The following is a 22,608-nucleotide window of genomic DNA, read 5'->3' on the forward strand; positions in this document are numbered from 1 at the left end:
TCCAAGAAGCACCTACTTTTTCTAGTTTTAAATAATTAAGGTAATGTCTGGATCTTAAGTTAATTTGGGTGAGTTTTGGCAAATGCACACAAATTAAGCCCACTTCTCATTCATGCTATAAAACATTCCAACAACCTGAGAGAATTCTCTTACATCTCCTCACAGTTAAAATGGAGCAGAATTTGGCACCCTGAAATGTGCCTTCTTAGCGTAATAAGACCCAGATTATTTTAGGGTCATTATTTTTAAGAAACAGCAGACATGGGAAAAGCTCTGAAAACTGAGTAGAAGTTATCTTTTTGTAAGAGATAATTATGTTTATAAAATAAATCTCTATTTATAAGATTATCTCCCTCTCTGTGCCAGGAAGAGAAGGATGACTAAGTCTCTAGAAATTTATAAGTGGAGAGGCAGTGACCTAAATCTTCGTAATAACCTTACCCTTGTTTGTTGTGCTTTCCCTCTAGCCTCATATAACTAGCTTCTTTACTGCCAATAGCATTTTTTTGCCTTTGGCTGGAGATAATATTTAAGGTGGTGGCTTAAGAAAGGGGCCCCAACACCTGAAATTGGGCCGCACATCAGGAGGTGAGTGCTGGGCAAGCCAGCAAAACTTTATCTGTATTTGCAGCTGCTCCCCAGCACTAGCATCACAGTCTCAGCTCCACCTCAGATCATCAGGTATTAGTGTCACTGTTGGGGCTGATCAGAGTTTGGTCTGGCTCCAATGGTAAGGGAGAGGGAGGTGAGAGATAACGAAGACCCAGATATGTAGTTAGCATTTTTCCTCAGTTCTTCCTCAAATCATGGTAGTGAAGAATCACAGGTCATTGAGATTTAATAGTTTTATTAAAAATATATTTTAGAAAGACAAAGAATGCCCCAAGGAGGCACATGGACAAAGACAAAGCATACCCCAAGGAGGCACATTGTCCCAGCAATGAGAGCTGCAACAGAGTGCCTGTAATAACATGTACGTACCCAGAATTCTGCTACCACTGGGGTGTCCTTTGGGTGGTCTCTAGGCCGGGCCCCTGTTTCTTTGTTCCCCTGTTGCTCATGTCTGACTAACCACCTAACATTAGATTCTCATAGAAGCACCAGTCTCTGGTGCCATAAAGGTTGGGGATTGCTGGCTTAGGCCATTTTGGAGAGTTACTCAGTTTTCCTGGACATTTCCTATGTATAATACAAGAGGTATAAATATTCTTAAAACTTCTGTTTGTTTTTCACCCGTTAATATGTCTTTTATTACAGAGAGGTCTCGGTTAAGAACCTAAAAGAATAAAGAGAAAATTATTTTTCCTTCCATACGCAGTCAATTACCCATACTATACTCCAGTAGCAAACACTACTCTGATTTCTATCAAAACATATTAGTTCTGTCTCTGTTCTTAAAGTTTATCTCAGTGAAATCATAAGTTATGCTATTTGCATCTCATTCCTTTTGTCACCCCTGGGATGATGTGAAATCCAGCATTGCCCCAGCGGAGTCGGGGAGGAGGAGCAGGACAGTGGACAGGATCATGCCTGATTGCCCACCTAACAAATACTTTCACTCAATATATTCCTTTTGAGATTAATCCATGTTGCTCTATGTGTTAGTATTTCATTACTTCTTAATGTTATGTAATATTTTATTGTTAGTATATAATTTGACTAGTTTCTAATTGGGGGCTGTTATAAAGATGCCATAAAAATTTATTTTTAAGTGGTTTTTGGACATATGTTTATGTTTCTCTAGAGAAAATAATTGTGGAATTATTGGTGAGAGGATAGGTGTAAATTTAAATTTGTAGTAAATTGCCAGTGTTCCAAAGAAGTTGCCTTTTATACTTGCACCAGCAATAAATTAGAATTCCAATAGCTCCACATCTTTATCATTATTTAGTGTTATCAGCCTTTAAATTTAGCCAAAGTTGCAAGTTAGTAGTGGTATAGTGTTCATTTTTCATTGGTTTGTCTTTTTATTATTGAAATCTTGTAGTTCTTTTAGGTTCTGAATGAGAATTTTTTGTCTAAATATATATAAATATATGTATTCCTGTCTTTGATTTACCTATTCATAGCCTTATTGATACCTTTTGATGAGAAGTGATTTTTCATGCAAAATTTATTTATAGTTAGTACTTATATTAGTTTCATATTGCTGCTATAACAAATCACCACAAATTCAGCTTAAAGCAACCCTCACTTATTTTTTTACATGTTTGGAAGTCAGAAGAACTGTGGACAGAACTTCTTGCCATCTGGGGGTTCTACAGGGAGATCTATTTCCTTGACTTTTCCAGTTTCTATAGGTCACTTGCATTCTGCGACTCATGGTCTATTCTTTGAATCACTCTAACCTCTCCTTTATCACACCTACTCTGGCTCAGAACCTCCTTCATACCTTTTGTAAAGACCTTGTAATTATTTGGGGTTCAGCCAAATAACCCAGCATAATCATTCCATCTCAAAGTTCTTAATCACATCTGCAAAATCTTTTCCATGTCAAGTAACATTTTCAAATATTGGAGGAATTAGGGCTTGCACTTGTTGACAGGCCATTATTCTGTCTACCAAAGTACTTATTCTGTCCTAAGAAACATTTGTTCTCTCCAAGATCATGATGATTTTCTCTTGTATGATTTTAGCTATTATCATGTATGCCTATTTTCTACCTAAAAATAACATTTGTTAAGAGGTTGGAGTTTATTTTTTATTCACTTGGTTAGCCAGGTTTTCGACATCATTTGACAAAAACAGAAAGTTTCCTATTTTAATTAAATTATTTTGATACTGTTGTCTAAAAACTTACTACTGTGTATGTGAATCTACTTCTGGATTCTCAATTTGATTCCAAAAATACCATGCTGTTTCGATTATTGCAACTTGATAATAAGACTTAAAATAACAATATAAATCTTTTAATTTTTTGAAAGGTCTATATTCAATATCCTTTGCTTTTATATATAAAATTTATAATTGGCTACTCAATTTTAAAAGCGTCTTGGAATTTTCTTTGGGATTATAATTCGTAGTAAATTATGTGTTAACTATTAAATTACTAATCCTTGAAATTGGCAGTCTCAAATTTTTTAAATCTTTAATTTCTTTCAGCTAAGTTTTATAGTTTTTGAGGGTAGAAGTCTTTCATATTATTAGCTAAATTTACTCTTAGTTATAGTACATTTTTGGAAGCTCTAATAAATGGTATCTTAACTGTATTTTCATTTTTTTATTTCAAATGTATAGAAGCACACTGATATTTGAAAATTGACTATTTCCTACAATCTTACTAACTTCATTTATTATAATTAGTAGACTTTTCATTTAATTTCTTTGTATTTTCTGCATACTGATGATGCCATCGGTAGGGAAAGTTTTATTTCTGAATTTCTATTCATTATCTCCATTTCTTCTTATCATACTAGACAAACAGATATTGAATATCAGATATTGAAAAGTAGGCACCTTTTCCCTTTTGCTGGTCTTAGGTGAAAAGGAAACTTCATTTCCATTAGATTATGTTAACTATATTTTTCAGATATAATCTCAAATAAGTCATGTTATTTGATTTTATTTTATGGCTCTTATTAGGATATGTTTGAATGCTGTTAAAGCCATTTTTACATAATTTGAGATAATACTTTTATTTTTATTCCTTTAATTGACAACTTATATTTGTTCATATGTAAACTTTACTTTTTAGAATAGTTTTTCCATAAATAATGTGTAGAGGTTTCTTATACCCCATATGCAATTTCCAATACTATTGATAAATTACTACAGTATACTTTTTATAATTAACAAAAAATAAAAATAATGTAAATTAAGCTACATATGTATTCATATTTATTTAGGGTTTACCTAGTATCACTTCCTTTTTCAGAATACTGTATTATATTTAGTTGTCATGTCTTCTAAGCTCCTCTTTCTTGGAATGCTTTCTCAGGCTTCCATTTTTTTATGAACATGGTAGTTTTGAGGCCTACTCGTGATATATTAATGCTAATTGAGATTTGTCTAATGTTTTTGCTATGATTAGATGAGGTTTAGGTTTTTTAAAGGAAGATCACAAAAATGCACCTTATATCCCATAATGCCAAGGTACATGGTATCAACATGACTTAGCACTGTGGATGTTGACTTGGATCACCTGGTTAAGGTAGTTTCATTGTTTCTCCACTGAAAAATTACATCTTTGGCCCCTTTCCATGTTACAGTCTTTAGAAGGAAGCCATCATACACACAAGGCCACTCTTAAGAAGTGAGGAGTTATGGTCCACTTCCTTGAAAGAAGACGATCAATCTAAACTATTTGTAACTTTTCTGCAAAGGAGACTTATCTCTCCTCCAATGACTTTTTTTTTTTTTTTAACGAAACCTTTTATTATTGGAATAAACTACATTTGATCCTGTATTACTGGTTTCATTTTGTTATTATTCTGTTAAGGAAATGTGAAGTGAATTTAATCAGAGATATTAACTCTTTTTCGTAGTGTTTTTGTCTGGCATGGTATCAGAGATATGCTATACTAAAAAATGAATTTAAAAGTTGAAAAAAATTGGCATAAAATTTCTGTCATCTTTAAAGTGTTTGATAGGATTCACCAATGAAGCCATCTAAAACTAGACTTTTGAGAGGTGGAAATTTTGATTACATACTTAATTTCTTTAATACATAAAGGATTTTGGTTTTTCGAAAACTTTGTTTTTTTTAATTTGTTAAATTTATTGGCCCGAAAGTCCTAAAAATATTCCCATTGAATGGAGCTTTCATGGCATTGTACAAATATCTCTTCCTGGTGTTTTTGCATTTGTATAATCCCCTCCTTTTTATCGTGGGATTAATATAGTGGATTTAGTGACTCTTTCTAACAAATGAAGCATACTTGGTTGTCTTTTATTTTATTTTTATGTTCAGTAAATATTCCATAATGCTCTAATTTAAAACTCTGAATTTTACTACTGAGTTTCTAAGCACCTTTTAAATAATCCTATGTTTAAACAGAACATTATATTACAAAAAATTGAGAGCCTCTAAAATTTAGGTTGTAAAGTGAATTGAGACAGTATATTATAGATTTTATGTATAAAGTATTTCAGTTCGTTGTATAAAAAACAATTAAAAATTTTTCTTTCTATTAAATTTTTTTCTTCTGTGTTTTTGGTTAAAAAAATGCATTTGCAAATAATATATGGGTGACCTGCAGCATTCTCAATTTAATCTTAATAAAAAGTATTGTCAAATAACAAAATACTTTGTGTGATTAAATGAATGCTCATGTTTTCTTTGATTTTTTTTGTTTGAACATATTTACTTATTTTCATATCTCTACTTATATTCTACTTTCTAAAATCTGAAGGCAAGAAAATAACCTTAACTGTTGTAGCTATAGCTAAATAAATATTACTGAGTAAAAATTTTTATATCAAATATTAATTATTTTAAAACATAATTTTTAACTATTTCAAAAGTAATTTATTTGATATATTTAATTTTTATAAACTTATAGATTCTACAAATGCAAGTTATGAAAATTAATAATATAATAAACAAGTATCTACAAAATAGCTTATATACTACTACTAATATATTTGAACCCTACAATCAAATAGGTAGTTTACCACTACTATATTTTCTTTTTTCAAAATTTTGTGGCTTTTCTACATGAGAATTTTATCCTAAACATTTTATTTTTGGCTTTAGGAATGTTTGAAATGTACGTAAATTATACCATAGTACATGCATTTTTGTGCCTTTTTTGGCACAATATATATGTTGGAGAATTCATCTATATCAGTGCATGTACTCTAGTTTCTTAATTTTACTTCTGCAGAATATTTCGTTATGTAATCACGCTATAAGATTTTAGATCCAATTGAGAGATTTTTAGGTTTTATTTACAAATGATGCTGCTGTGAACATAGGTGAACTTGTCCATAGAGTAAAGGTGTTTAAGAGTTTTCTAGGGTAGATACCTAGGAATAAGATTACCGGATTGTTCTCTTAGTTTCTACTTAATCTAGCCTTCTATAAAAAAAAAAAAAAAAAAAAAAAAAAAAAAAAAAAAAAAAAAATCCTATTATTTTACATTCTCATCAAAACTTGACGTTATTATTGTCAAAAATTTTGTACAATTGGTCAAGATTAAATAATATTTTCTCATATTTTTATTTTCCATTTCAGTGATTAATAAGGTCCAATAAGGTAGATTATCTTTTTTAAATGTTATTTTAGCCTTATTGCTGTTTTTCTCCTTTCCTGGAAATTGTCAAAGATACATTTGACTCTATCCTCATGGATTTTTATATATTTTAATTGCTTTTTAGGAGTAGTTTATAATTTCAGGTATTACCTTAATCAACTTTAAGCATTCTATAAATATTTTTCCAAGTTGTGGCTTGTCTATGTATTTTCTCGGGTGTTTTTGATTAACTGAAATCCCAACATTTAGTTTGGGTCAAATTTTTTATCTAAATTTTTTTTTGATTATGGGTTTTTTACTGTGTTTAAGAAGTGCTTCATCACTACGAGATTTAAATGTTAATATTTAAGCCTTTATTTCAACCAGAAAAGGTTTTTGTGTAGAGCATGAAATAATGACTACCATTTAATTATTAGGAGAATCAGCATTTTAAAAAATTGTATTAAATATTTCATTATTTATCTAACATTCTAACCCTCATTTTTCTTATCTGTTAAGTTTTTTATCTCTATATTTCTGCATTTAGTTCTCAAGGGTGGCCAAAATATGTCACTTTGTTATGAAGGTTATTTTGAGCTAACGGTTAACTTGGAAACCAGAAGATGCAAGAAGAGCACTCTGATCTCTCCTTTTCTTCCTGAAAACGAGAGATAAAAACTCCTGTGTTAAAGATTCTCTCCTTGTACCAGGAGAAAAGAAATATTCTTCAACAGGGCATTAAAGCCAAAAGAATTCTGTGCAAAAAACAGACCTGTTCAATAATTCTTATCTTCCTTTAGCCTCTCCCTGCAGTTTAGTCGCTTTTCCGCAATTGTCTCCCTTTGTTTAATGGAATATAAAAGCATATAGGTTTTGCCATTTATTTTATCTTTGTTCTTAATGAAGGCTCCCATGTCACATGAAATATAAATTTGTATACTTTTCTCTTATTAATCTGTTTAATTCTCAGATCCAACTGAAAAACTCTAAGAGGATATAGGCAAAATTTTACCTCCTCTAAAGTTCTTTTTTCTGTTCCATTGTTATATTTTTCTATTCTTGAGAAAAGGTAAATCTTAACATTACTAAAGTAAAGCATTTGCTATAGTAACTTTTATATAAAATATTTTATATAAAGTATTGAGTGAAAGAAGTTCTATTTTCTCATATTTTTTTGAGAATATTGCTTATTTTTGCCACTTGTTCTTTCATATACCAGTTAGACTTATTTTATTATTTTCCATAAAAAACAATGTTGGATGATTATTATAATTACAATATATTTATAGATCAACTTAGGAAAATTTTATTCTCTTTATTTGAATATTCTATCTATCAGTATAATCTAGTTCTTCATTTATTAGTTCTCTCAGGTTAATTTTTAATTTTCTCTTCATGGATATAGATTCTTTAACAGATCTAAGGTTCTTCGTGTTCTATTTGGATTAAGATTTAATAGTTTTTATTTTTTCAAGTATTTATTTATTGAAGTTCTGTCTATAGTTTTTATAAGATTTCCTTTTTGCTCTTTAAGGTGTACATTACACAAAGTACTGTTCTCTTCTTTAATTATACGATTAAAAGACTTTTTATGGACCTGTCAAGTCCTATAACCACTAACAAAATGTTTTAACAATTCTTTCACTCCCAGAATGTTCCTCCACGACTTTCCATAGTAAACTACCCCTACTCCAGGTCCTGGCAATCACTGATTTGTTTTCAGTCCCTATATTATTGCCTTTTTCAGAATCTCATGTGTGTGTATCTAATAGTTTGAGTCTGGCTACTATCACTTAATAGTTGCATTAAGATTAATCCAAGTTGTTGTGTATATCTTGTTGTCTACATGTGTAATTTATTCACTTTTTATTGTTGCATAGTATATCATTGCATGAATATGCCAAAGTAGCTTTGTGCATTTCTTAAATACATGATAGTGGGTTATTCTTCCTAGTTTTTGGAGATTATAAAGAAGGCAGCATAAACATGTGAGCAAAGGATTTGTGTGTACATGAGTTTTTAATTTCTTTTAGTTAAATACATAGAAGTGACTTTCTTGGATTGTATTGTAAGTGGTTTATGTTGAATTTTTTTTTTTTTAAGATTTCATCAAAATGGCTTATCCTTCTCTGCTCTTTTACATATCTGTAATTTCTTCTTGAAAGTTGACATTGTAATTTTTACATTTTGGGGTGCTGGTTTTTGTGTTATTCCTTCAAATAGTGTTTTTTTTCCTGACATGTACATAAGTTATTTTAGATTTCTCTACAGTCTATTTTCAACCAGACAGCCAGAAATACTTTTAAAACGGAAGTCAGGACATACTGCATCTTTGCTCAAAATCCTCAATGGCTTCCCACTTCTGTTAAAGTAAAACTAATGCCCTTAAAATAACTCCGAAGGGCAAATATGATCTGGTCCTTGAAATAGTCCTAATGCATAAATGTAGTAGAGTATTTGTGGAGCTCGCTCCACGGTTGCTCTCTCCTGTTTTACCCTTGAGCCCAACTTGAGGTTTTCTCTTCTTCTGACCTAGTCACATACATCTCTTAAATTTTCCTTGAACATATTAAGTGAGTCTCTACCTTAAATATTTTACATATGCTGTTCCCTTTGTCTGGGAGATTGTTTCTTGTTATCCCTACATAACACCTCTTCAGTTTTCTCAGGTGTTTGCTCAGATGCTATCTACCAAGTGAGTAATTTGCTGATAAAATTGTTAGATTTTATGTTTATCTCATTGATTATCCTGGAGAATATAGTCTTAGTATAGTGAAAAACATGCAAGTTAAGATTATCTCTCCTTATCTCTCCTTAGGTAATTTTCAAATTTAATTTACCTGTTTAATTTTAAAAATTTACAGCAAAAGACTAGATGCCATCTAAAATTAGAAATGAACATTTAATTTCATAATACATTTTTCATGTCCCCAAATATTGGATCCGAGTTTACATAAATATAGATTTGGAGTAAATCACCATTTTAAGTGAATAAAATCACACTTAAGTGGTGAAAAAATGGCAAGCAGAAAAAATAGCAATATTAACAGAAAAATTATGTTACATATAATGTGTTTAATTTGATTTTCAGTTTTTCATTTACATTTTGTCCACAACTCCAGTTGAAAGTAATTCTAAAGTGCCTAACTAAATTAGGCACTTTAATAGCTAAAAGTAGCTGAGATTCTGGTGTTTATCATTATTATAACACTCTTATAAAGCCCCTCAGTTCCCTGACTCTATCACTTCTCTCTTCCCCTACCAAACTTTTCATGTGACTTAACAAGCCTAATATATTCTGACTCACGTCTGTCACTCTGATCTCATCTTCTTTCCCCTCTCCCTCCTAGTCTCCCTAAACTTCTTTAGATTCTTTCTATTTGAGGACAATTTGTGGATATTTACACTGCCTGTTCCATCTGCTGGGAATATTCTTGTACAGATAGCAGCCATTGCTTAACACTGTTTAGTCATTGGGAGAGCAGTTAAATATCTCCTAATCAGAAATGTCTTTTCTGCTTACCCAATCAGTTTCTATCATTTTACAATAATTTATTTTGCTCCTTGGCACTAAACACTTTTTGAGAACACTGCTTATTAAGGCAAATTTATATTAAAAATAGAGAAGCACAAGTTTCATTTACCTTTGTTTACTTACTTTTGTGTTCTACACCAAGTTTTTTTGATGACCTGAGAAGAGTCCTAAAAATGTGCTCATATGTTCATCTATTTTTGTAAAATCTACAAAATTAATGAAATGTCTTGGTTGGACTGCTTTGCATTCTGACTTCTGTCACATTTCTTCTTTATATGAGGTATGCTTGAAGTGGCCACATTCACCCCATTTGTTTCAGCGGAATTGGGTTATGGATATGTTTAGTTTGATTTACTGGGATAGATTGGTATGGTTCCCATTACCTTCTTTCTATATTTGGTATATTGGTAAATACCTGATGTAGAAATGACTATTATAAATATGTTTCACATAATACAGACTCACTAGCACCCTGGCACAAATGTTCAAGGTCAGTAGTCTTTTCTCAATATTATATATCTTATGGTATTAGTATGGAAAATATACAGATGGTGGCAGAGAAACAGGAATAATTCTAGTCTGTGGAAAGTGCTTCCTATCATCAGACATGTAAAATTGTAATCAGAGGTTATAAGCTTAGTTAAAATGGACATTTTTTTCCTTTAAAAACATAATTAATAAATGCACAACATTATATAAAAACACCTTATAAATGTTGAGATGATGCGAAGGAGAATTTATCAATATATTTTATTAATAGTAATTATGCATATAATAAATATAAAAATATGCGGCAGTATACAATTAGGAATTAAGTCTGTCTATGAAGGTTCATGGTTTATGCATCTGAACATACTAGATTGATTTTTAGTATCTGATGAATCCTGTCTTAAAGCAATATGGAATTCTAGATGAAACAACCCACTAAACTATAACAAACTCAGCAAAAGCCACCTGAAGGAACAATTGTCACAATGTAAAGCTCTTAGACATATTCATCAGTAATCCAATGTACATACAAACATAGTGTCAAATTTAAAATTCATTTAAATTGCCTCTATGTAAACTAAATTTTAGTTTATTTTTTATTACAACAAGAGAACTAACTCAGTGTAAGATATGCAAGTAAGCTTTAAAAAGCTCTTATGGGCTCTGAAAATGTCAAAAACTCTTTAACACAATTGACTGTAAATGCTAAATTTACGAAGATAAAAATACAAAGAAGTATACATATTATAAATGATAAAATACTTTTTAATTTATAAAAATGAAGATATTCTCAGACTAAACAAAAAAAGAAGGAAAAAAGTTTTTAAAAAAGTGTAATTTATAATCAATACAGAAGATATGAATTTTAATAGTAGCTTCATTCTGATAAATTTTTTGAATTTGAAAAGCAGCATATTCATTGATTATGGCCTATTATAATGAATATTAATTTATGCCAATACTGTCTAATGAAAGATAGCTTGTTTGTTACAATAAATTTTTACAATAAGTTCCTTAAGCAGTATATGTAATGATCAAGAGATGCTTCTCATATACATAAAGTTAAAAATAAGATGAACAGTACAATTTCTACTGTAATAAATTTGTAAACCGATTTTTATCAAACATAATATTTCAAGTGATTTTGCAGACTGGATGAACATGGTAAGAACCTTTGGAATGAATGAAGAAGACTTCATAGCACAGAAGGTTGTTTTGGATTATACACCAAATACATTTTATGAAATGAATATTTTTAAGATCAAATAAAGCAAAACTTTCAATATTATTTTGAAAGCCTGAAAAAAATAGTTATTGCGCTTATTACTTGTTGACTTTTGATAGTGAAAGTGATTTTTCCAGAAATGATGGTTTTCAAAATAACAGAAATTTAATCCAAATAAATGCTGAATATGATGAATTGTTGCACGTATGTTTGTAAACCTATTAAAATAAAAAATGATTTACTTATCTTAAAAATAGTTAACTAAGAATAATGGGAAATACAAAATGAATTGATATAGCAAATAAAATAAAAATAAGATGACTTTGGACACAAAATACTAATCAGTTGAATACTATGATTATTATAACAGAAAACTGAGTGGTTTCAGAATTCTCTATCTTTGACTTGATTCGACCAAGTGAAACAAGTTCTGGATGACTGTCACCTGCTTTTGAACAATATTCACTGCCAGGTAAGTGACCGACAAAGTTGTTTTGAAAGGTGATGAAAAAGGGCTGATGCACTTTTTGAAACCTTCATTATTATGTATAATATGTGCTATGCACAGCTCACTGCTTTAACCTTGTTGAAGAAAATGCACAGCTCCTGATGTTGTTACTACTTTGGCACTCTGAAATAATTACATGTTATTTTCAGTTCAGTGATGGAGTATTTTAAACACACTCAAAGTTGAATTTTTAATGGTAAATGTAATGATATAGCTTGCACATTATAAGTTCTCCAAATCTTACAATATGCATAAAGGAATATTTTAAAGACTCTATCTAACCTATATTTTTAAATATTTTAAAGAGAAACTCAAATTCCAATGAGATGCCAAATGTTTATTCAAGATACTGATTAAGCCAAAAATAATTAAGAGCAATTTGGCAAGAAATTGGCAATATTTCAATAAAATAAGTGAAAAATTGAAGACTTATGGCTTGCATGTATAAGAATGGGGGCATCTTCATTAACTGTTATATTCATTTATTAATGAACTGTGAGAAAATTTCAAGTAAAATGTAATAGGAAAAATATGAAACAGAAGTGATAAAATCAACAATAACATAAACAGGAATTATTTTTACTTTGAAAGTAAATCTAAACAAACCATTTTTAAATTATACAAAAAGCAGTAATTAATTAAAGGAAGAGATACATTTACATAATGAATATTAAATCATATTTAAACACCCAGAAAATATGTTTCTTGCTATTTGACACAAAATGCTAACATCAGTGAACATAATCAAACTGGTTAAAGAGAGTTGTCAATTCTAAGAAGATTTAAGTTGCTACACAAAAATTTTGAAATACAGAGTGTAGTCCATATGTAAAAAAAAATAGACAAACTAGATAGAGGCTGTCTTAGTCCCTATAGGCTGGTAAGTCCAAAGTCAGTGTGCCATCATGATTGGATTCTGGTAAGAGTCTTCTTCCTGGTCCATAGTTAGCACCTTTGCTGTGTCCTCACATGGTAGAAGGGGCAGAGATCTCTCTAGGGCCCCTTTAATAAAGGCATTAGTCTCATTTGTGAGGGCTCTTCCCTTATCACTTAAACACCTCCCAAAGGACCTCTATCCTAATATCACATTAGGCATTAGGATATCAACATAAGTTGGGGGAGGGGCACAAATATTTAGCCTATAACAGAGATTTTCCAAAATTTTGCCACCCTTATAACCTAACATTCACAACATTGTGTTTTAAAGTTGTGAGAAAGTTTTCTAAAGTATGAATAATAATAAAGGTAAAATATAATTTAGTTTTCATTTGACTGTGCAAGAAGGAAGGTTGATCACTTTCTAGCTTCTATTTTGATAATAATATTAGAAAATCATTGGCATATGTAAAGACATTTGAAGAACACATAGCTAAAAGTTTAAGAATATAAAACAAAAAACATAGTTGTTCTTATTGTTGATGATAATGGTGATTATAATGATGGTATCAGATGGCAATGATAATGTTATTTGGTATTGTGTATGACCACAAAAGCAAAATTGACTAACTGATCTTTTTTGGTTTTTGAATTCAAAACTATGGATCCTTTTAGTACTCTATGTCAGTTGTTTTTTTTAAATGAACAATTCCTTAATTTTAAAAGATGTGCTGAACTAGTAAAATATCTATATTTTTTTATCTTTGACCATGGACATTTTAGAATAAGAAACAAAGAGACAGAAAATTTAGAAGGATGAGTAGAGAAGTAGTCTAATGAATAAAGAGCACTTTACATGAACATGTGAGAAATTATTCAGTGATTAAACATTTGAAACTCAATGAAATGTAAAATGTTAACAGAAAATAAAATGAAATTGTCATTATTGTTAAATTCCCTGATAAAAACTAATCGTTAATAGTTTAATTTATAAAGTCTCAAAACTTTATTTTCATTTTTGACAACTGCTGGACTTCATTGTATCTGCCCATAAATCATATATCGAAGCCTTAACCTCCAATGTGACTGTATTTGGAGGCTGGCCATCTACAATCCAAGGAAATTGGTCTCAGGAGAAACCAAAGCTGTTGACACCTTGATGCTAAATTTCTCCAAAACTATGAGAGAAGGCATTTCTACTCTATAAGCCACCCAGTCTGTGAAGTTTGTTATGGAAGCCCTAGCAAACTAATATAATAATGATAAATTTTATAACTTCAGTTTTGTCCCGCTTTATGTGATATCTTCATTGTAAATGAAATATGCACACTGAAATGTATTACTGTGTCTTGAGAACTAAAAGTTAGCTTCTATTAATCTCTATGAAAGGTAATCTAATAAACAGAGTTCTAAACAACTCTCTGAAAAGTGGCTCATGAAAATATTGTCAGGTTATTATGGTGATATTTAGAAGGAAGATATGCCCCATAAGTTTAAATTTAAGTGGAACAACAGTGAAGAAATCATACTAAATTAATACCTTTGACAAAAGCAGTTGCAGTATGTGTGGAAGGGCTTAGATTTATCTTTTGCTATTTTTAAAGCCCCATGTTTTTATTCTTTCAGAAAATCATATTTTAATTATCGATAGTGATTAATTTTAACAAAATGTTAGATACATTTTATTGTTGATTTCTATTTAATTAATTTGCAGAAACAACCCTAAATGCTAAGCTTGCCTGAGCCACTGATTAAAGTTTTAGTCTAGTTATACTATAGGCTTGAGGGGAAAACGTGGTTAGATATAATAAGCAAAACACATTTGTTGCCTCATATATAGTAATCACCAACCAATAAGAAAATTAGGCCTAGATAAATATTTCAATATGCTAAGAAAAATGATTTTCTAATATTTAACACATGTATCAGTTTTGAATTCACTATTTTATATTGTGTTGATTCATGTTGATTTGATTTGACTTAAAAGTAACCAAGTGTAGAGGAGAGACTATTCCATGATGTGACTGCTATATGACCAGCGAGCTAGACAGGGCCAGAATGGGAACAGCTGACTGCATAACCCCCTTAGAGAAAGTCTGATCATAATTAATATTTATTCTGACACAAATCAGCACTGCTCCCTTGACTCTTGCTATGTGCTTGGTTCCTGGAATAGGTCGTTGCCCTGACCCGGTCAAGCACATAAAGTAATTTCCTGTACCCAGTAAAATTCACGCACTAGTACCCGTGACTACCTCTTTTTTTTTATTTTTTTGTCCTATGTAATTCTTTGGCACTCACTAAATGGCAGAGAATATACATTTTGTCTTGCAGCTCCCAAAATGCACCTTCTATGTAAATATTTCTTAATGAACTCAATTAATTACCAGCCTGGAGTGGCCAGTCTCTTTCTTTGGTCTTTCCCTGCCCTTTCCTTGTGGAGGTAGATTTTTCAGTCCCAGGACCCTTCCCTGAGTCTGTGTGTATGAACTCCAAGTAATCCTATGACATTTTTTATTATTAAAAAAATTAAGCAGATAATCTAGACAATCCCCATATATATCTCTGCAATCAGTTTTTCCTATTAACATCTTATATTAGTACAGTATCTTTGCTACAGTTAATGAAGCATTATTGATAATTACCTAAAGTCCATATCATATCATCTTAATTTTGTCCTTTTTCTGGTCTAGAACCTTTCTCAGAATACCATGTTGCATTTAGTTATCATGTCTTTTCTGGCTCTGCATGGCTGTAACAGTATTTTAGACTTTTCTTGTTTATCATGACTTTGACAATTTTGAGATATACTGGTTAAACATATTGCACAAATTCTTTTTATTGGAATTTATCTGATGTTTTTCTTATAGATTGACTGGGGTATGGATTTGTGGAGGAGAATGCCAAATGATTCAAGTGCCATTTTGATCACATCATATCAAGAATGCATATAATTAACAATTTATGACTTAATATTGGTCTTAAATATCTCCTCAGTGTTTGTCATATTTCTCTTCTATAGAGGTACTCTTGGTTTTTTTTTCCATTTCCATATAAAACTCTTTAGAAGAAAGTCACTATGTACACCTCACACTTAAGATGTGAGAGTTATGCCTTCCTTCTTGAGCATGAAGTGGCTATATAATTTATTTGAAATTATTATACATGGGAGATTTGTCCCTCTTATCCCATTTATTAATTTATTCATTTAATTATATGAATAAATATTCACAAATATTTATTTTGTAATTTGTATTGTAATTTCCAGACTATTTCATTTTGTTTGCTGAAATTATTCCATCTTTGGCCCTTGGAAACTCTTTGTTTGGCGCCTATGCTCCACTGACCTATCCCAACAATGTTGATTTTTTGTTTTTGTTTCTGTTTTTAGCTTTTTCTTACTTTTTGGCACTCCAAAGTAAGATGCCCTAGGCTCATCATATATATATATATATAAAATCTGCTTCACTGCTAGGATCATCCATTTCTCAAAGGAATCCTGGTTTCTTCTTTTATTAGAGGTTGGTATTAGAAACAAAGATCAGGGTGCTAGGTGTGTTTGTTGGTAGTGGGGTGAATGAGAGGTGCATACTGACATACATTAATGAAACATATTTTATACCAGTAAGCTGACAGAGAAAAGAAATATATGTTATATACTGATACATATCTATAACTCTTTTTATATGTAGATATTAAGTTAAACATGAGTTCTTACTGGTGATTCCAACTCTGATCTATTAGCAAATGAATTGTTCTAGCCTCCTCCCTTTGCTGATCTGTAAATTTCCACTTCATCAGTGAGAAATCTGATCCACTATTCTTTTAGTCAATTATTCAATTTCAGTATACATATATAGTAGTACCAGAATTTTTGGCACAAAACCCTGTGGGAAATTTTTTTTCAGCTGGTGCACACTATTGATACACAGTTCCTTTTGCCTTTAGTCTTAGAAATTCCAGGCTCCATTCATTTCCAAAGTTATTTAGGTCAGCTCATTTCCCCCCACCACCTTCAATGAGATTATTTCATACATTTTTAACAAATTAGGATCTCTTGTCACAGTCTGCACTTTTTTTTTTCTAGGATCCTCAGATATCCAATATAAAATACATATTTTTTAATTTGCATACTTTAAGGTTCAATTGTTATAAAGTTCTATGGGTTTGACAAATACATATTATCCAAAAGAGAAAGTACCAGGTCCACATGTTTTCACTGGTGAATTCTATAAAAATTTTAAAGTAGAAATGGGACAAATTCTGTTCCATATTTTCCAAGTAGTCGAAATAACTACTTTCTTAAAAAAATAAATGGAAATATAATCTGAAAAAAAGATAAGGGTACAATACAAGAAACATGATAACTATGAAAATGAGAGTTAAAACCACAGACTACATGCTGAGTGACTGACGGGCTGCTGGCTATGTGACCAGCTACCTGACATCCTTGACAAAGAAGTATTTTTGGTAGCATCTCCAGTTTTCCACTGAAAAATAATATTTCACATGAGGTACACAATTAAAAGGAAGATATTAGTTTAACATTATTAATGCTAATAACTAGGTGGTTCTAAAAGTGAATCTATTCACCTTTATTTGTGTTGTTTTTCTAAACATGGACAGAAACAAAAGCTAAGACATAAGGAAAGAGAAATAGGTGAATCTGTCAGAGGGTAAGCCCTTCTGATTTCCTTGTTTTTCAAAGAGAAAATAATTTTCCTCTCTCAGTCTTAGCTCTTTACCTTTAGAAATTATGTTTTTTTTTTTTCATCATTATTACAAGTTTGCTACTGATGTACCCCAAACAGCTGTAATGAGCATGGACTTTGGTAACAATTTTATTTCTGACGAAGGTTGATGTTTTCTAAATCTTAGCCCTAGTAATAAAATTTTAAAGAGTGCATAAATAAATATTAATAATAAATATAAATCATTTATATTGTGCAGAGTAAGGTTTTATCAGTATATAAAGTAGTTTCATCCTAAAGTCAGTGTCATCACAAGAGGGAAATTATTCACATAATTGCATGAAAAAAATCTCAAAAAAAAATAAGTTCCAAGGAGGTCTGACCAGGTTCATCAAAGACAAATTTCTTATAGGCTGCAAATTCTACCCTATACAACCTGAAGTTTATTAAAATGAAGTCTGTTATTTAGTTTCTCTTTGCTGAACAACAGGGAGCTATATAGGCTTCTTGTTGCATGGATAGGAAAGGATTTATTGTTAAACACTTTGAGTGTTGTAAGATGGAGTGTTCTATTATACATGTACAACATCCTGCCACTTTGCCTTTTATTAAAGACCATTCTGACACTCAATAAAGGTTTTCTGAAGTTTAGAAAAGTGAAAAATGCTACTCACTTTCAGAAGGCACAATCTGACACCACATTGGTGCAAATATACTCTCAGGATTGCCAACTTTCAAAACTGTCAACTACTTTCTTAAGCATACAGTTGAGAAATTTGGGGAGAGTTAAAGAATGTGGGCTCTTTGTGCACCACATATTAAAATTAATATCAATCTATGTCTAGAGAGATTCCTTAAATGACCTTTTGTGGTTATCATTTATGATCAAACCAAGCATGTAATGAACATTTACTATATATGAGTAATTGTGTTAAGCATTTTATATACATTATCTCACCCTGACACAGTAACCATATAAAAATTAACTCCAATTACAGATGAAAACATACCAAATTAAACAATCTGTTTTTGAATTCAGACCAAGCATACTTAAACACAACAAAGCTCTGCAAACTTCAGGCAAATGTCATCATGAAATTTTTTTTTAATGTTTAGTTTCGAATATATTATTGAATTAAGAAAGATTTAAAAAAATGCTCATTATGAGTCTTCAGTCTGTATATTATTAGTAAAGTAATACAAAGGAGTAGTTGATCTAAAATCAATCTGTGCTTGAAGTGAGGCTTACATGTAAAAACATTAGTTAATAGTGAACACCTGATTCTGATATAGCACCCTCTCCCTGACGTCAGTGATAGACTGAATGAAGGCCATTTCTGAAGATAGAAGGGTAGAAAGGCTATAAAATCATGGAACCACAGTCACATGCTTTTGTCCAAATGATGCTGTGAGACCCCATTCGACTTGCAATTTTCCTCTAATGAGCTACTAAAATTAAGATCTAAAGAAAAGTCTGAACTTCAAATGAGACTGTCAGTCACATCATAACTCTAGACAGCCAGCCATTGGCGCTTTCAGAGTGGATCTCCAGAATGTGAGTGCCATCTTGAAACCGGTACGCTCTTTGTTCCTGGGAGGTAGCCACTACATCTTATTTGACCTGCCACATCCCTCCTAACAGGTCTCTGCTTTAGAGCCTGAATGCTTAGTTGCTTCATTTGTTTTTTGTAATGAAGTGGTTGGAGGTACACATAGGATGGGAAAAAACATGCTTTTAACAATTAGGCACAATCCTTCCCATGATTCCATTGGGTCAGATAGGCAAAGTAAGGGCAAATGGGTCCTACCTGATAGAAAACAAGGCTAGAGTCTTAAAATTACTATGGAAACTCTTGAGATAATAGACTCCATTTCAGTGCTTAAAAACAAGACATGAGTGGACTAGGTCTTAGAGAAAACAGCCATAGTTGCTCAGGGTCCCATGTGACTTGCCTACAAATTTGGGAATTGTCATAAATCAAAAACAATCTTAATGGGTTCTGTATCTCACGAGCCTATACATACTCTATTATTCCTCTATTCAGCTTTAAACCTAGAAAAAAATAGGAAACACTTGTTAAATGCTGCCGGTTAATGGCAAATTGCTGAATGAATAAGTCAATAACAGTATTTTCATCATGTCTCTTTAGATTCAATTTTTAAGTTATTTAAAATCCAAATTGATCTTTAACAGAAAATGTTATACTCATAAACCAACTGAAAGTATGAAGTATTTCATAAATTCTGCTTTATAAGTTTGCTGCTCTTTTCATCTTACATTGCTATTTCTTCTCTTTATAAATCATTGCATTGTGTCTGGTAAAAATTCAGAAAGAGAAATTATGTGTATAGTTATATTTCATAATATAAAAAATTTTTTAAATATCTCATGTACTTTATTGTTTGCTTTATTATTTTGGTAATTGAAGTACTCAATTTAAACCTCAAACTAGTAAAGAAAAGACTATTCCCAAGGTCTAATACTTTATCAAAACTATATAAAGAACACATTTCCAAGAAGTTGACTCAATACTAATAATTTTCAGATGCACAGGTAATTCATACAGTGCTGAGGTCTGGGCAAAATTTGCTGAACAAGGGCCCTATCTCTGAATTTACTATCAGTCTGTGTAATACATAAGTTAAAATAGTAGCACATGATGGTTACTTCATGAAAGACATATATTTGAAAGCTTTTGCCAAAAGGAGAAAGGATTTTGTTATGTATGCAGTGCATGACCCTGGTGGAAGTAACATGATTAAGCCAGCCACATAGAAACCTGAGAGCAATTAATAAATCCTCCCCAGCCTCATTCTTCTCCTCTGTTCCAAGTTCTACCTCTTGACCCTATATTCATCCTTTCCCCTAATTACCGCAACATGTAGGAATATTGTCGGCATGCTAACATTACATCAGACTACATCTGTTAGAATTCTAAATGCCCTTAGAATTCTTTTTTCAGGAACAAGAATATATGCAACCCTTTTAAATTCAAAGTCCTTATTGAGTACTGTGTTTCCCTATGGATATTCAAAACGTGTTAAACCTAATGATGTGCAGTGGCGTGATTAGATAGAAACTATAAGAAAACAAAACAAGATGTGAAATAGTGTCCATGAAAAATGACAAAATATATTTAAATTTTTTTTTTAGCTTTGGAAGAAAATACATACTTCTGAACATTTTGTTTCTGTATCAAGTAAAATTTCTGTATAAAAACATTAACTTTAAGATGAAAAAATTGGAAAAGATCAACATGTGAAATTCAGACAAAAATTAAAATTTCTCTCATGAAAATATAGTTAAATGAATGAGAAAAGACATTTAAAAATAAATGTTAGAGTCAACCATTATTTTAGGAAATGTTTTTTAGATAATACAGTATCTGTAAGATGAGAGGAAGGATGTTACATAAATACATTTTTATAGTCTTGGTATCAAGAACTTAACATTCTTGTTTAATTGAAAATAATAATGAATAACACTACACATAATTTTTTTCCAATTCTAATGACTATTTTTGTACAATCATAAGACTAAATAGTATTTTTCCTTTTTTGTGTCTTTAGTATATTTTTCATGATTTCAAAAGTATTACTAATATTTAGATTGCTATTTTAGAATGGGTTTCTTTTATTTTCTTTTTTAAAAAATGTTTGTATATGTGTGTTTCTATTTTGAAACCAAAAAACAAAACAAAACAGAATGTTAGGTCAATTTGTCAATAAAACTAAAAAAAAACTATAAAAATTATCGAATTGCTCTTTTGCATAATCAGTCAACAAACATTACACACTCTTATTTTTCTCATGGCTTTCTGTATATTGTTGTCAAATTAACTGACAGTAACAATAATAAAACAACAAAGCATAGATAAATACCAGAAAACAGAAACTGAAACAGGAGACTCATGTTTTCCTGAGGTTCTCATAGACCTTTCACTAACAATAAAAATGATGAATATGATAACATGCATATCAGTGAATTTCCAACAACACTTTGCGTTTTGTTCACACTCATATTTATCCAGTTGATTAAGGCAATTTGCATAATTTAGAGGTAATTTCTTTCTGAAAGCCATGATAAAATGCTCTGATTGCAATATGTTGAGCTTTTTACATGTACAAGTTCTTTCAAGGAAGCCTAGAAATGAGAAGGGAAAAAAAAAAGTGAAAATATCTCTAGATCCCAAAAGCAGTGTTTTAAAAATCTGTTTTTGTTTTTCATCTCCTTAAATCTTTAAAACATAAAAGCTTATGTAACAAAGGTAGTATTTAAATGGTAGCCCAATATTTCATTTTGTGTTGTATGTGAGTATGGCAAGCAGCCTATAAGATAGTCCTTATTGATATCCATTTCCTGGTATTTATACTCTTGCATCATCCCCTCCTCTAGAGTGTAGACTGGATCTGAGTTTAGTAATTCATTTCTAGTGAATGAAATATCACAGAAGTTATAGCATGTTAATTCTCTGATTAGGTTATACGAAGACTGATTTCTTTTGTATAACCTAAAGGGATTTCTTTCTCTGTCTCTCCTGAATTTCTCATTCTTGGTTAAGCAAACTGCAGTGTTATATGCAGCCCTATGGAGAGGTCCATATGGCAAAGAAGTGAGTCAACAGATAATAGCCACAGAGGACCTGAGGTCTGCCAATTGACATGTAAGTGAGTTTGAAAGTAGATCCTCTCCAACTGAGCTTTTAGATGAGACTACACCCCAATTGACAGTTTGGCTTTTGAACAAGATGCACTCAGCTAATGCATGCCATGTAAGAATTCCTGACTAACAAACTGAGATGTAATAAATATTCACTGTGTTTAGCTCTATGTTGGGGCCTAGTGTGGTGCTCAGCAATAGATGCATAAATATCTGTTATCTGTACTGACATAGATAGATAATATGTTAAATGGATACAGAGTGATTTTATTATTTTATTAATTTAAATTTTTCTTTACCATTTGCAAGGCCATGGAGTGCTAAAAAGAGTAGATTATCTCTAGAATCTTCTATGGGTGACTTTGGAGAAGGCTTTTCACATAAATGTATACCTTCACAGGTATACAAAATGGTCTTGAACCTTCGACTCTGGATTCAGATGTCTCACCTT

Source organism: Rousettus aegyptiacus, unplaced genomic scaffold, assembly GCF_014176215.1.
Source record: "Rousettus aegyptiacus isolate mRouAeg1 unplaced genomic scaffold, mRouAeg1.p scaffold_m13_p_2, whole genome shotgun sequence".
Classification (NCBI taxonomy): Eukaryota; Metazoa; Chordata; class Mammalia; order Chiroptera; family Pteropodidae; genus Rousettus; species Rousettus aegyptiacus.